General features: G+C 38.4%; 1 protein-coding gene and 1 long non-coding RNA gene across 2 annotated transcripts in view; both read left to right on the forward strand.

The window, feature by feature from the left end:
* LOC129060099 (uncharacterized) overlaps window positions 1-4,247 on the forward strand; it is a 91,056-nt gene extending 86,809 nt beyond the window's left edge. Inside the window, exon 3 of the long non-coding RNA XR_008526524.1 lies at window positions 3,900-4,247. This is a non-coding gene — a long non-coding RNA (uncharacterized LOC129060099). The remainder of the gene's footprint in view (window positions 1-3,899) is intronic.
* The window catches only part of SAMD5 (sterile alpha motif domain containing 5), a 441,477-nt gene that overhangs the window by 228,091 nt on the left and 198,729 nt on the right, over window positions 1-14,657 (forward strand). The window lies entirely within an intron of this gene.

The following is a 14,657-nucleotide window of genomic DNA, read 5'->3' on the forward strand; positions in this document are numbered from 1 at the left end:
CTGAAACAACTGGACTGAGACCACCATTCTAATTTCACTTCAGGCCTTTCTCACATCAGTGGTCAGAATGATTTTTTAGTCACTCCATTCAGGACTTGAATCCAACTACAGTTTCAGGGGTGAAAAGTCAAGGGGTAATCCATTTAGCCATCCAATTCTCCAGGTAGAACTTTGATAACCATTATAATTACTTTATTCTCTCCTCCCTTATCCAAGAATTGCTATACTAAATGTTATATCTGAATCCCCGCTATGATTCATGTTTTTCTGAGTTTTAAAATTATGGAAATTCTTCAGGCAGAAAATAGGCACATATGGTTATCACAGAAAAGCTGTTTTAAAGCCAGTTTTAAGGTGAGCCGCTGAGATTTTTGCAGAGTTAAAACACTTGGCCTGTCCCTGCAGCTGGAAAAGCGCCATTCCCTCGGACAGTGTTAACTATGAGTTGAGTCAATTTCCAGTTCGTCAAAATTGGAACTAATCCTGTCCTGTTTTCTCTGTCCAAAATGGACAGGATCCGAAATAAGGAAAAATTAGGCCTTTCCATTTTATCTTAACTCATATTCACAACTAAAACTTTGTTATTTTTCCCTATAACGTAAGTTTTTCCTTATGACATAAAATGTTTATGTTGGGATAATTGGAGAACTCTATTAAGCATCATGATAGCTTATTTATGTAAGAGTGGATTTGGTCATAATTCCATCCCTTAAGTGGTTTTAGTTTTTATGTGTTGCATTTCTTTGTAAAATCATTATGAAGGTTTTGGAAGAAATGATTAGTGAGGAAGGATCATATTTTAAGGTCTGTGTTTCAGATTCCTGTAAAGTCTGTTGTTTTTTCTTTAGATTGAAAACTGACTTTACATTGACTCAGGGATCTAAGACAAAGCAGATAGTGTGTTTTTGCCTCTTTCTGTGAAGATGTCTGCTTTATATATCCTTGCATTCACTATTAAGATTTAGAGACCCAGGCTGGGCGTGGTGGCTCACGCCTGTAATCCCAGCACTTTGGGAGGCCGAAGCGGGCGGATCACGAGGTCAGAAAATTGAGACCATCCTGACTAACACGGTGAAACCCCGTCTCTACTAAAAATACAAAAAATAAGCCGGGTGTGTTGGGCGCCTGTAGTCCCAGCTACTCGGGAGGCTGAGGTAGGAGAATGGCGTGAACCCGGGAGGCGGAGCTTTCAGTGAGCCAAGATCGCACCACTGCACTCCAGCCTGGGCGAGAGAGCGAGACTCCATCTCAAAAAAAAGATTTAGAACACAAATCAAATATCTGGATAATTAAATCCGTATTTAGAAGGCACACATAGATACTCAGTAAATGTTTTTTAAATGGATGAGAAATGCAAGTGAACTAATGGTATTTTAAGGTAAGGCACCTAGGCTGGAAGCGCTAATTTTATGACTTCTGCAAGGTATTGACTCTTAATTCCATCACGACTTGATATTGGCTGCCAAAATGATATATGTGCCTCATATCTTCTCACTAAACCACATAATTTTTGTTTTAAAAAGCCAGCACAATCAAGAGAGAGACAATTATATGAAAAGCATTTATTGATGAGAGGAGTAATGTACAATAAAAGAGCTGGTTAAGTGTTTATGAAATGAAAGCCTGTTGTTTATTGAAAGATTCTTTTCTTCTTTTACTGGTTTCAGTTATTTGCAAGTTGACAAATTGTGATCAATACTCTGTTACTGGTCTGATAATTAATGGATGATGGCCTGTCTCTATGAATGGTAAATGCTGGGTGCTAATTAACATTTGTTTTGATTACTTGGTATTTAGTTGTCAAAGACAGCTATTATAATGGCATAGGATGTTAGAAGAGGGTTTTTTGTTATGGCTTTGATTGTTATCGGAAATGACTTTTTTTGTGTGAAGAGATGCCTGATTCCTATTACTGCTCACTGTAATATAACTGTGGTAGTCTGACAACTCATCTAAAAGCCTTAAGTATTGCTAATGAATTGTAACTGTGACCTCTCAGCTTCAAGAGAGAGAGGGAAAGGATCTGTAATCAAGGGTGGAGATGGTGAGATTTCTGAATAGGAACTAAATGTGCTAAATGTAATTGATATATCTCTGCTTTAATCAAAATTTAAGGAATAGTATGAAGTTTTTAAAGTTTCAGAGATTGCATCATCTATTTTACATTTTTTTTTTTTACATCAGTCTATTTTTTTCCATTCAAGGAAGGAGTTTCACTGGGATTTTAAGACAGGCAGTTATCCGTCTATTCTTTTCCATTCAAGGAGGGAGTTTCACTGGGATTTTAAGACAGGCAGTTATCTGTAAATCCAGAGTCACCATTGTAGACTTGATGTATTTTTTAGAAAAACCAGATAGTTGACGTGTTTTTCAAGTTTGAAACTTCCTTATCTGTTTTCATATGTTCAAGGAGTACTACAATTAATTGGAAAGTGTGTCAACTCTGGATTTAGACAGGCTTGGCTTCAAATCCTAGCTTCAAAACCTGCTCCTTCTCAGTGCAACCTTGAGCATCATTTTAAAGGCTCTTTTCTCATCTGTAAAATGTGGCTAATATTATATGTCTAGGTGGGTAGCTGTGAGGATTCATGAGATCATGTGTATTAAGGTCCTACCATAATACTTGGCACAGTTAAGAGACCGGAGGCAGGTTGGCTGTCTCCAAATCTAGGCTGTGCCGCCTGCTAGCAGTGTGACATCAGGCAGATTATGCAACGTTTGTGTGTCTCTGTTTCCTCATCAGTAAAGCGAAGGTAGTAGTATTATCAATCTCATTCAGTGTCGTTGCACAGACTAAGTGAGTTGATAATGTAAGGTACGAAGAACGATGCCTGCCACATAGTATGTGTTATGTGTGAAGTGTTTGCTGTAATTAGTAGTATAATGATGACAAGTTCTCAAGAAATCATAGCCATTTTACATCCTTTACTTCTTTTCTTTAAAATACTGTCTAAAGCTTTCTCCTTAATTTGGTATGTAATGTTTGAAATATCATAAATCGAGAAAAGTCTTGCTTTCCATAATGATAATTTGTACAATTATATATAACTTATACAGATAATTTACACAGACTACATTCATTGAACAGCTACTAAGTGCAGTGTAACTCAGGAGAGTGAACATATGGACTTAGATGGGCACAGGGAAGCAAGAGATTACTATATACATGTACCAACTATTTACATAGACTTTCTTGAGAGCACGTTCTGATGGGCTTGGGCATTGGGGATGATAGTTCACAAGGCCATTTCAGATAGGCTGAAATTTTGATATTTTGACCAAGGAAAACCTAAGTATATTATATTCAAAAACGAATCTTTAAGCATGTATCTTAGCATTTAGTCTCAAAACTGGATTTCTCTTCTGTGACTTAGTTTTCATTCTTCAAGGGGCCATGATGTCCCTTGAAGATGCAAATTTTAATCTGGGGCCTGTTCTTAAACTCACTGATTTAATATTGCTAACAGATAAATACTAGATGTGTTTGGAGGTATTTATATTTATTCATATTAACTACAGAATACATACCAGTCTTATTTGGGTTTTGACTTCTTTATGATTATAGTAGTGTTATTAAAAAAACAAAGATAAATCAACATTTCAGTACAAATGAAAATGAGATTGATTTATGATTGGGTTAACTTTGCAATGCATGTATATTATGTACATGCATATTATGTATATTATATACATTATAGTGTGTTATATGTTACATATGTGTTATACTATATATACATATATAGTAATGTATTTTTTCATCAGGTTTTTTTATAATTGACAGCATGTCCCTCCCATCCTTGGGAAGGGTGAGTTTTCAGTTCCCCCTTCACTGTGCTTTTTCAGTATGATTTCACTGGGCAACACTTAATTAAACTTCATTTCCTCTTTTTACGCTCCAGGTATTATTATGCCGCTCCCTTCAAGAAGTAATTTGCATGCTGTTTATTGGAGCTGTGAATTTAATCATCTCAATCCCACGCTATTGCAGGATGACTATAAGAAGATGTATTGACATTTCTTTGGACACATAATTTTGCCTCCATTGTGTGTTGTTTTGCCAGAATACTGAAGGCAGTGTTTGTATGATGGCACATCCAAATAAAAAGCAGGTCCTCCTTTTGTGACAGTGATCCATTTAAGTTATTTGTTTCAGTACATGTCCTTAGAACTGAAGTTTTAAAATAAGAGTAATCCTGGAAAAGATGTTTAAAGTACCACAAAGGATAGGCTTGGAAAGGAAACAAAGATTGAGGGCTTTTTTTTGTTTTTTGCCCCTGGGCTGGAATAGAGTGGAGTATTAAACATCCCAATTCTCCCACCCAGCCTCTCCCATGTTATATATATTATATATATATATATAACATATATATATGTTTTATATATATATATATATTACATACACACACACACATTTCAAATTTCAGTCTTACAGTGTACATAAATGTGTATACTTGTGTTTTCTGCACAAGCCAGGACATTGGTTATTTCCTAATCTAGTCTCCAGAAGAGAAAAAAGAAAAACATACAGAAAGGAATGTATAAGTTACGGAGGATAAAGAGAGGTGTTATGATATGATCAAAATAATAACAGTTAAGATCTTTTGAGATTTTATTATTGTAACCAGTAATCAGCTGCTCACCACTCAGAGACCAAAAACATGAGAAGCAAGGCATGGTGAAAGGAAAGGAAGGCAACTTTAATGATCAAATGCTAGCAGATGGGAGATGGCTGGGCTTCTGCCTCAAAGAAGCCATCTCTGCCTTTTGGGCTGAGTGAAGGGGTTTTAGCAGGAAAAGGTATGGGAAATATATGGTAGTGGTGCAGGAAGGCGCAGGTCTGCATGTCTAGTTCCGATGTTTATCATGAGTAATTGCCTGTTGGGTTGGTGTCATCCTGACTTGGGCTGGAGAGTGGTGAACTAACTATTCATACTCCTCCTAAGTGGGAGGATTCTGCCACTTGGTTTCTTTACCTGTTTCATTTCAAAATTGGTCTCTGGAATTTCTAAGCAAGCACATAATTAGATAAGCAAGCACTGTGCGCAGAAGTTCCTGGTGTGAAAGGGAGAAATTAAGAGTTTCAAAGTATGTTTCAAGGTTGAAAGCAAGAAAGGAGAAAAATGTTTTCAAATGCATGTTGAGGCTGGAATACTTGGCTTCATTATGAGCTTGTTATTCTACATATTTTATATAAATTAGTGATTGTAGTTTTGAATATTTTCATAGCAGAAGGTGGAGTAATTGACATAGGGGCCTGAAAAATGCATCCAGATGTCTGTCTGCAGGTTTTACAAACTCAGAGTTCACAAGGCTCAAACAAGGTAATGCCTGGGATGAAAAACCATAAACTGAGCACAGAGACCTGTCTGGCCACCCCTGATGGTGGCTGACTGCCCACAGTTGGTACAACTTCCAAGTTTTAAAGAGAAGCCATTAATCTGGATATTTATATGTGAAGTCTCTTGATTTTGAATTTCTGGGAAATAATTCAAAACCTTTTCCTTGATATATTATGAAAAGCACACCGCACACCCCCACCCATAAGCAGACCTCATCCTGTGGGCCACCTGCCAGTTTAAGAGAATAACAAAGTCAGCCTGGAGCCCATGAGAAAACCCGGAGGGGCAAACTGAGATCCTCGGTGGTTTCATCGGTGGTTTCATCAGTGTTTTCCTCAGGAGATCACCTGACCATTTAAAAGCTCTGCCTGTCTAGGATGGTGTTTGGGAAAAAGCGTCACAGTAATCAAGACAGGTTTCCCTTCAGACAGAGCAGGGCAGTGTTTCTAGTTCTGTTTTCCTTGAGCCTAGTCAAACATGCACAAATCCAAAACTTGAGTGACTCTGTGCTACTAAAGCCCTGGATCCTAGTTTTATTTTTTGCCAAAGAATATTTGAATAGCAACTGACTTAATACACTATAAATAGTATCAGTTTTTGGCCAAGCACAGTGGCTCACACCTGTAATCCTAGCACCTTGGGAGGCCCAGGCAGGAGGACCATTTGAGCCCAGGAGTTTGAGACCAGCTGGGAAACATAGTGAGACTTCATTTCTACCAAAAATAAAAACAAAATTAGCCAGGCATAGTGGCATGTGCCTATAGTCCCAGCTACTTGGGAAGCTGAGGTGGGAAGATTGCCTGAGCCCAGGAGGTCAAGGCTGCAATGATCAGAGATCTCACCACTGCACTCCAGCCTGGGCCACAGAGTGAGACCCTGTCTCAAAACAAAAACAAAAATAGTACCAATTTTTTAGATCAATGGAAAGAGATTTTTAGTACTGTCATTCTTTTTTCTGGAAAAAGAGAAAATGGGTGATTTACTAATCAAATAGATGCAAAGTCATTTTTGAATAGGCATTTATATTAGTTTGTTATTCACATTAATTAGATACATTATTTTAAATTATTTATACTTTTTAATTTTATTTTTATTTTTTATTTTATTTTATTTTATTTTTCCTAGATGGAGTCTTGCTCCGTCACCCAGGCTGGAGTGCAGTGGCATGATATCAGCTCACTGCAACCTCTGCCTCCCGGGTTCAAGCAATTCTCCTGTCTCAGCCTCCCAAATAGCTGGGACTACAGGCACATGCCACCACGCCCGGCCAATTTTTGTATTTTTAGTAGAGACGGAGTTTCACCATGTTGGCCAGGCTGATCTCTAACTCCTGATCTCGTGATCTGCCTGTCTCAGCCTCCCAAAGTGCTGGGATTACAGGCATGAGCCACCACACCTGACCATTTATACTATTTCAAATTATTTACATTATCCATTATTATATTAAAGTATTTACATTTATTACATTATGACTTGCTTCATTTTAAACTATTCCTTTGTCATGCAATGCTGCCTCTTTAAAATAAGTAAGCTACCCAGAGATATGCATCAGGAACAATGGGATGGTTCTCTACTGCTCAAATATCTAGGGGTGAGAGCTACACATGAGTATTTTGAAAAAGATTCCTATGTGATATAAAAGTGCCTTTCTGAAGATAACACTAGGCCAGATGAGCTTTAGGCTATGTTTGAATTGATTTCCCACTACATTTCTTTCTTTCTTAAACCTGAATTTCACTACAAGTTACCTACGCATAGGATTCCAATGTGAACAGGTGCTTCATTTTAGCTAAAACAGAACCTCCTTTCAGTGAAGACGTGTGCCTCCACTCCCTCTTCACGGCACGATGGGCTGACATTTTTGGATCACAGATCACACAGACCTAACCTTGCCATCCTATTCCTTCACCTTTCTGGAATTCAGCTCTTGCTTCAGAATGTATTATCAGATGTACAAATGAAAGCAGGGAAAACTAGGCCATTCTTAAAATGCTCCTTTTTCCCTAAACACCTAGTTGAATTTTTTAATGAAAGAAGTAGAAATATATAAATAAGTAAACAAGATCAAATGAATTGCATCATGTACTGTGTGACCCTCCCTGTCTTTATGGGAATTTTAGCATCAAGGCTAAACATACACACGAGGCTTCCTTAACTTCTGACCAATCCTCTGTCTTGTTGTTTCCTAGTTAACTGCCAAAGCAGTTGGCAGTACTAGGAGAAACCTGACATGACCTGAATACACAGGCTGGGATTCAAAATTGACTGTGTTTAGTGTGCTGTTTAATTTTAAAAACAAGAGACTTTTTTCTTCAGGTATACATTCAAGTATTCACCATGGAATGGCATCTCTGGTATTGTGTCTCAGATCCTTCTTGAAAGGCAAGTTAATCATGGGTCGGGTCAAAGTCCTGGTTTTACAGTAAGACATATGGACATTAGATCTACTAGAGGTAAAGAGATGAAACCTTAGTTTTCAAACCAGGGGTTTGAATGAGCTCCCCAGAGGAAACATTTTTCTTTGCTGGGAGTCTCCAGACTGTGCCAAGTTCCTGAAGCCGTTGACATACAATGACCCTTGGACAAGCCACTCCCTCCCAGGATTCTTTGTTGCCCTGGGGGGTCTTTGATAAACAAAGACAAAAGTCTTTGACGAGATAATCGTTTAAAATTTTCTTGAATTTCACATTTGTTTGCCGAGGGTCTAGGGGTTTTACTGAATTGAGCAATTACTTCAGCATGTAACATGTTGGTTTTATTAGTACTAGCATATTCTGAACTGTTGAAGTGTATCTGTTTTCAAAATATGTTGCATGTGGATTAACATAAAAAGGCAAACAGAAATGGTGCTTTCCTGTGAATGTTGGTTTTGAATGACGAGTGTGTTTGCTGTCCATGATGAAGCACATATGTGTTGTTGGCAGGTATCCCATGCGCCATTTCCAAGGGTAGGAACAGTACGGGGCTTCTGATCACAACCCCACAGAAGAGAAAGTGGTTGAGTAAGAACCTTGAATATACAGAAAAACAGGTTGAGTGTGGTCTGAACCTGAGGGTAGTGTGTTACCATGAAACACAATTCTTCTTCGGGTGTGTGTGCATGGGGCCCTCCTTCTCTGCTCTTTTCTTTCACATTTTCAAAGCTCATCATGCTGCCATTTCTTTGAAGAGGTTTAGTAAGAACCTTGAATATATGGAAAAACATATTTCTTATTAGGCACCTCAAAACTAGGTCCCACCCACGTCTATTTCCCCTCTGTGTGTTTATGCAAGAAATAAATAAAAAGTTTCACGCTCTCTAGTTTGCAACCCATATTCAACATGCAAAGACTGACAATATTGTTGAAATATCTAAAACCTAAGAGATTATTTTAGTCAGTGACCGTGGCCTGTTTGTGTCATGAATATCCTTTTAAAAAATATGAGTTTTATATATGCAAAATGTAATAACAAAATTGTGGTAGTATTATGAAACAGTTGCAGGCTGGTTTTGTCTGGCCTAAGTGGTCTTTTGCCCTGAGCATGTTCACTAGTGTGTGTGTGTGTGTGTGTGTGTGTGTCTGTGCTTTTTTTCCTTTACATGCAGTGGAAATTGCCGGCTATGGGCCTCTGAGTCGCTTTGGGTGTTTGATGGTTGAATTGAAATGATTCTTTCTCTTGTACTGCAGAAATAACCAGTAATAATCTTCATGTGACCTGCAGGTTTTAAGAAAATTATCCTGGGGCTATCCTGGTAGGAAATACGTACCATGCAGTTTCTATGATATATAAAATTATTATCAGATGAAAACAAAAAATCATATCAGGAAAACATTTCATTCCTTATTTTAGAGCTAGAATGGACTTTGACTTTTCTTCATGCTTATTTATCTGAGAAAGCATTAGGTGGACTCTGAAGGAGGCATTTGCCTTTCTCCATGGGCTGAAGGGGGCAGTACTCTATCCAGTTGAGAACTAATGAAGTTGGACAGTTGGACATTGGAATGTAACAGAGGCTTCCTGAAGATGGAGATAATGAAGTTTCTCCTTGATCACCTCTGCAGGGTTTTTTAAAGGACAAATGAGCAACTAAAAATGATTTTCCCTCTTCAGGAAGGAATTAACTTCTTATTTATTATTTTCCTAAAGAAAAATTAGAAGTAGAAAAATAATAAATGATTAATTTTACTTGTTGTACATAGAGGCTATCACTGTGTGGTGCTCTCTTTATATGTGAAAGTGTATTTGAAATAAATCTTAAAATGTGGAGGTACAAGAAGGTGATTGTTCTCTAAATTGCTGTATTACTGTAAAACTAAATTTGAAGGGAATTTTTAAAGAACACCATATATTCCATTATTTTGACAACCCATCAATTTATGAAAGTAATCTGAGCACATACTTCAATTTATTAGAGATAATTGTTCTGGGAATGCTAACACCCAGGCTCAATAAGATCAATAAGTTTGTACCTGAATTTGGGGTTATGGTTTAACTTTAATTCAGTCCATTTACTCCTCAACTAGGCCGGGTGCAGTGGCTCACGCCTGTAATCCCAGCACTTTGGGAGGCCGAGACAGGCGGATTACAAGGTCAGAAAATCAAGACCATCCTGGCTAACATGGTGAAACCCCGTCTCTGCTAAAAATACAAAAAATTAGCCAGGCGCGAGGGCGCCTGTAGTCCCAGCTACTCAGGGGGCTGAGGCAGGAGAATGGCGTGAACCCGGGAGGCGGAGCTTGCAGTGAGCCAAGATCGCTCCACTGCACTCCAGCCTGGGCGACAGAGCGAGACTCTGTCTCAAAAAAAAAAAAGTTGTAACTACTCCTCAACTATTCACATACTATAGATTGTTTGTATTAAATATATCAAATAGGAAATTTATCTTCTAAAGTTCAATCATTTTATTTGAAGCAAATGCATATAATTTTAACTGATATTGTCTGCTTTTTCATCTCTTGACTGTTTTAACACAATATTTTATGTATTTTTATCAGATGACAATTGTTCTCTCTTTAATTAATCCAGTTAACCCATCCTGCAATTAATTCACAATACGCATTTTAGTTGTGACTCAAAGTCCCCACTTACTAAATGTTAATTCATAGGTAATATTCATAACTGAATACTGGAGAAAAACTGCCCAAAGATTTGGGACTTAATAGAGTCTGTCTACTGCATTCTTAACTTGTGCGGTTTATTATAAGGTGAAATTTATAAAAAAGAGATTTCACAGCCCTTGAAATGGCTCTCTGGGTGGGGTTCATGTTTAGTGTTTATTAAATGCTCACTGTATATCAAGAAAGCAGAGAGGTTTAGTACTCTGCTCGGAGTCACGTAACTAATACATGGAATAGTCAAACTCAAAACCCAAGTCTAGTGCCTTTTCAGCTGTACAGCACTGACTGCAAAAATGGTTGGATCAAGTGAACATTTAATATTCTTTCAATCCTAGTTTCTATATAGAGCTGTCTGCCTTTTTACTAGCTGTGTGACCTTAGGTAAGTTACTTAACCTCTCTGAGTCTTAGACATCACATCTGTAAAAAGAAGATAATATTATTATGGTAATTAAATGAACTAACATTTGTGAAGGAATGAGAATAGTTCCTGAGACATAGTAAATGCTAAATACATATCTAAGTAAAATAAATATAACTGTTTCTCATGTAAATTTTTTATACAAGGATAAAAGTAACAAATGATAACAAGCAGAAAATTACTCTTGAGCTAAAGAGAGGAAAGTAGAATTGCTTATACTGAAAGAGAAATTATTTTTATATAGCTCACAGGATTCTGTGGGAAATTATATCAGTGAAAACAAATGACCTAGTTTCTTCAACCAAAAAAACTACAAGGGAGAAACAAGGAAGGAAAAGGGGAAGGCTGTAGATTAAAAGAAACTCAGGCTGGGCGTGGTGGCTCATGCCTGTAATCCCAGCACTTTGGGAGGCCAAGGCGGGCGGATCACCTGAGGTCAGGAGTTTGAGACCAGCCTGGCCAACATGGTGAAACCCCGTCTCTACTAAGAATACAAAATTTAGCTGGGTGTGGTGGCATGTGCCTATAATCCCTGCTACTTGGGAGGCTGAGGCAGGAGAATCACTTGAACCTGGAAGGCAGAGGTTGCAGTGAGCTGAGATCGCACCACTGCACTCCAGCCTGGGCAACAGAGTAAGACTCTGTCTCACAATAAATAAATAAATAAATAAATAAATAAATAAATAAATAAATAAAATAAAAGAGACCCAGCAATCACTAGGTGTGAGGCTTTCTTGGATCCTACTCTAACTAAACTGTAGCAAGAACAATCATAAGGTGGTAGAGAAATAGAGACATCAATTGTATATTTGATAATATCAAGCAGTTACCATTAAAATTTTTAAGTGTGATAATAGTATTCTTGTGATTTTTAAAAACAAAATTCCTCTATTTTAGAGCTAAATACACAAATATTTACAAATGAAATTATGCCTAGAATTTGATCAAAATAACTGTGTGTGTGCGTGTGTGTGTGTGACTATAGATGAAATAAGATTGTTCATGAATGTCAAATATTGAAGCTGGGAGATGGGTATGTGAAGATTCAGTCTGCCATTCTTTCTATAGTACCTTTCTATATGTTTGAAAATTTCCATAGTAAAAAAAAATTTAATGGAAAAAAAGAAAAAATGTCTTTACTGGAAAAACTATTCTCAGAGTTCTTAATAATGATATCTGATATTTACAGAGTGCTTTGGATGAATTGTCTCAATCTTTACAACAACTTGATGAGGTAGGTCCGATTATTATACCCATTTAACAGATGATAATATGGGCCCGATCTTTGCTCTTCAGCAGTCTGTTTTCCAGAGGGGACAGATGTCTGCATCAGACAAATCTGCTCCTGAGAACTGCTGTCCATCTAGAGTGGGTAAACCAGGAGACTGCCATTCTCACAAACAGTGTTTTCACAAAGTGCACACTGTCCAGGTGCATTACATGCTAATTACACCCACCTTGTGTCTCACTAGTGATTTAGGAGAGTAGGCCAGGCATTGTGAAAAGCTCCTGTACTAGCTGTGTGCCTCTGGGAAAGTTTCTTTCTTTCTTTTTTTTTTTTTTTTTGAAACAGGATTTCCCTCTATCACCCAGGCTGGAGTATGGTGATGGGAACAAGGCTTACCGCAGCCTCCACCTCACGGGCTCATTACAGTCTTGCGCCACCACACCCAGCTAATTTTGGTATTTTTAGTAGAGACGGGGTTTCACTGTGTTGGCCAGGCTGGTCTCAAACTCCTGGCCTCAAGTCATCTGCCCACCTCAGCTTCCCAGAGTGCAGGGATTACAGGTGTGAGCCACCATATCCAGCCAGCAAGTTACTTTTTTTTTTTATCTGAGCTTCAATTCGCCTGTAAAAATTACTATTTCCATCCCTATTTCACTGGATGGTTGTGATGATGAGTAGTTTGAAAACAGAGACCCTTGAAGGGATCAGACGAAGAAGCTCACTCCTCTGGATCCTCAGTGCTGGGCACAGAACAAATGTTTAGAACTGTGTCTTTCATGACTGCCTCCCTCCCTTCATCGTCTTTTGAGTGGAGTGAAAAATTTGAAGCTGTGTCCTGGGCTGCTCAGACTCCCTGAGGCCTTAGTGTCCTGTATTCAGGGATGGCTGTGAATGAGTAAAACAGTGTAGGTGAAGTGACCTGGGACTTCCTTGCTTCTCGGTTGTGTGTTGATTGCACACACTCATGCTAGATTATTTCTAAGGCCTTAGTGGTTCAAGTTTACAGATTTTATGGTACTTACTTTCCATTTCACTTTCACATACTTTGTCAAGGAGAATAATCTATAGACTAGAAATACCAAAATAATTAGAGTTAAAGTGGAAGTCCAAGATGAGAAAGCAGTGTGAGAGAGCACACAAATTTAGTTAAATGAGGTCAAAGGATACTGAAAAGGCTTACAGATATGTCTTCATAGCCAGTCCGATGTCTTCAAGAAACTATCGTGGAAGGTCTCAGAAGACATCTAATGAACCAAAAGTGGGCAGAGATGGATTTCAAAAACTATGGGTTGGTACTCAATATGCACGGTGGTAGCCTAGAATAAAGGACTAGTACATTTTACTAAACATCTGGAACGTAAAGCAGGGGTCACTAGGCGGCAGTGACCCCTTATTTTTGGATTTGCCAAAAATAAGGCATCCAAAAGTGGGCTCGTTTTCTTTATAACAGGGTTGAGACTTGGTCATGGGCTACAACACATGTGACTCTTATCAGGATTTCAGGGGTTCAAGTAACACACCCCCTCAATCTACCCATAAGGGCTATGTTCAGTAACAGTCACAGCCTGTTAAATATGTCAAAAGAAAGGCCTGCTCTTCTCCTCTGGGTACCAATGTTTTAGAGGGATGCTGACACTAAAGGTGATGTTGAGTCTGGAAATTAGGAAGTAGTTGAATGGGTCAGGGATGTTTGCTGGAAGAAAAGAATCCCTGTGGGACGCATGAGCACTGTCTTACAACATTTGAATGTGAGGAAGAAGAGGTGTTTCGTTATCTATGTTTTTTGGGAAATGCTACCGCAGGGATTGCTAGGACAACAGTGAAAAACATGGCTGGAAGTTCTGTGAGGCTGAAGTGAGCGGTCTGGGCCCTGAGGGACTGGCCCTGCAAATGGAGGGGCAAGATGTTGTTCAGGACATGAAGGCAACAAGGTTGCTGCTGAATTAAATGGGAATAGTGAAGATGGGGGCAAACTGTCTTTTGACTTCACTCAATTGAATATGGTCTCTTCTACATTTTGACTTATACCATTCTTGTAGTAATTTTGCCATGCCATGATTTTTTTAAACCTGTCTTTTTGTTTTTTTGAGACGGGTTCTCACTCTATCACTGAGGCTAGAACGCAGTAGCACAATCTCAGTTCACTGCAACCTCTGCCTCCCTGGCTTAAGCAATCCTTCCACCTCAGCCTCCTGTGTAGCTGGGGCCACAGGCACGCGCTACCACGCCCGGCTAACTTTTTTGTATTTTTAGTAGAGATGGGGTTTCACCATGTTCCCTAGGCTGATAAACCTGTTTTATTATCTTTATTTATCAGCTATTTGAAGGTAGAAACTCTGTTCTATCCCTTCTTGAATTCTTGTAGCTGCTGCGTTGGTTGTCTTTAGTATTTTCCATTAATTTTAATACCATTTTCTGTCATTTTCAAATAGCTGTTAAGTTTACAAAAGTAATTGTTTTTTTCTGAGAAGACAAAGATCAAAGGAATCATCCTTGGATTTTGGAAAATATACCTCTCCCTACGTGTTGGTGGGAACAATTCTGGCCCTTCTGACTTAGTCACAATAGACA

Source organism: Pongo abelii, chromosome 5 (genome assembly GCF_028885655.2).
Source record: "Pongo abelii isolate AG06213 chromosome 5, NHGRI_mPonAbe1-v2.0_pri, whole genome shotgun sequence".
In the NCBI taxonomy this organism is placed as follows: domain Eukaryota; kingdom Metazoa; phylum Chordata; class Mammalia; order Primates; family Hominidae; genus Pongo; species Pongo abelii.